Source organism: Tenrec ecaudatus, chromosome 3, assembly GCF_050624435.1.
Source record: "Tenrec ecaudatus isolate mTenEca1 chromosome 3, mTenEca1.hap1, whole genome shotgun sequence".
Lineage (NCBI taxonomy): Eukaryota > Metazoa > Chordata > Mammalia > Afrosoricida > Tenrecidae > Tenrec > Tenrec ecaudatus.
The window spans coordinates 159,880,161-159,882,476 of record NC_134532.1 but is presented as its reverse complement, the minus strand read 5'-3'; the positions used below and the strand labels follow the sequence as shown (position 1 = coordinate 159,882,476).

Genomic DNA, 2,316 nt, shown 5'->3' with positions numbered 1-2,316 from the left:
CATTGTCTTAGAAACACTATTGCCATTGAGTTGTTTCTGGGTTTTCCAAATTAACAGTAAGTTTTCAACCTCTTTCATGGTCTGGGTTCTTTGTTTTCTGGTTAATGATTTCACACCGTTCACTAGCAGCTTTAATCACATTTTAATTAAAAAAATGGTGATAATGTTTTCCGAACCAGGTTGTATTCAGCCACCAAATCAGACAAGTGGTGACGATTTAAATTTCGCAATGATTTTAACTTTATCATGGTTCTCACAGTTCTCCTACTAGCTTTACTGTTGGTACCCATAACTGTATTCACAGCCATAGTTAAAATATTTTATGCGCATAAAACACAAAAATAAGCACAATACTCAACATTTGAATACACTAACACAAACACTGTATTTTGCCTGAACAAGAATGGTACTAGGTTTTTGGAGCTGCAACAATGGGCTCAGGATTTGGAGGAATTGTGAGGACGGTACAGGAGTATGCAGTGTTCTACTCTGTTGTGCACATGGTCAATATATTTTGGAAATGCCTCAATGGCACCTAACAACAACAATATTCTTTGGAAGGAAAAGAATGGCATTGAAACAGATTTCCAGGAAGAAATGCATTGAAGACTAACAGAAAGTGTTCAAATACAACAGTATTGAACTGAACTGTAAAACGGAATTTGCCGTCGTCTACTTACCACCAAAAGCAGTAACTTCAAAGTGTCCAGAACTGTATTGGCTATATGGATTAATTTTCACAGTTAAAATTTTTTAGTACCATCAAGCAACTTCAGAACATGACTTTGCTGTCGTTGCTCCCAATATTAGCTCTCATGGCTGCAATATAAATGGAGAAGTGGAGAGCCGGGACTTTGGCAATGGTGTTGGGCTATATGTGGATGTCACGGAAGTTCCTTGTAAAATTAACTACAGAACATTCTCTTACATAACACAAGAGCTTCAACAACTCATCATTGCCAATTTTCAAGTGGAGCATTATGCAATGTCTGTTTTATCTGGCCATTCTATGGTAGGCCATGTAGCTCTGATATGTGATTTCCAAAATCCTGGAAAATACAAATCAATTTCAACTTTTGCTTTAATTTCCAACCCTTTTCTCTGTCTGCACTTGGGCGAAAAATCCTTTAGTGAACATTTGGGGTGGGATCAAATAAACAGATAGATTATGAAGCTACTCCACTGGTGACATCTTCCAGGCTCTCAGTTGGACATACTGATTGATCACGTTCCTGATGGACAGTTACTTCCTGATAGCTTCATAGCTGCCTGAACAGACAAAAACTCTCCCTGCTGTTGTCAGGTTGCAAGAAGATGGTGATCATAGCTCCGAATTCATCGCAACATTTATTACTCATCACATCAGGCATCATGCAAAGTACCCGATGCATGAAAGACATCATTTCCTAGGATCTCTTCAGAATTCGAAAAGTTACAATACACCAAATTACAGAGAAAATGCAAATGATTTCCAAATAGTGGACTTCATAATGCTGGAAAGGTTTCATTCTATAACTGAATCTCCTGAATAAATACATAAAAATTTAAAAAGTAAGACATCAATTACACATCGAGTGTGATTTCTATATAGTGTATTAGTGCTCCTCTCCTCATTATTACTTATATTGTACACTTTATATCACTGTAAGCTAAATCAAGGCTTTCATTAGTGACTTGGGTGTGGTGGTGATGCTGGAAGCTATGTCACTGGTATTTCAAATGTCAATAGGTTTGCTCATGATGGATGGGTTTCAGGGGGTCTTCCAGACAAAGACAGTCTTGGAGGAAGGAAAAGATAAGTCATTCTGGAGTAAATAACTTCTGAAAACCTTATGAAAAGCAACAAAACATTACTGGCTAAGGTGCTGAAAGATGAGCCCCTTCATTGGAAGGCACTCCAAATATAACTAATGAAAAGATGTTACAAAAGACAGGTCTCTCTCCCCACACTGGGGTGAAACACGAAGGGACCGCAACAGAACAACAAGGGGAATAAAGCAACAAAGTCCCCAAGTAATCCCCAAAATAGACTTTTAACCCAGGGCAGGGCTTGGCACCTCATTAGAACTCATCAGAAAACATTAAAAAGGGTCATCAGAGAGGCCTGGAACTATTTATGGGTACTCCCTCCCATGTCTATCTATATAAGACAGACAGGATGAAAAACCACAAGGAGAAAACAACGTGACTGGTGTTTCAGGGGGGCATGGGGGAAGAAGAGGTGGGGGAAAGGAAGTGGGGCCAGCAAACCCAGGGACAAGGGAACAACAAGAGACCTAAAATTGATGGTGAGGAGGGCTTGAATACCTGGTGGGG

General features: G+C 39.3%; 1 pseudogene; it reads left to right on the top strand.

Annotated features, from left to right (window-relative positions):
* The first annotated feature begins 568 nt into the window (after nt 1-568).
* LOC142442438 (S-formylglutathione hydrolase pseudogene) lies at nt 569-1,532 on the top strand (annotated as a pseudogene).
* Nucleotides 1,533-2,316: the final 784 nt, after the last annotated feature.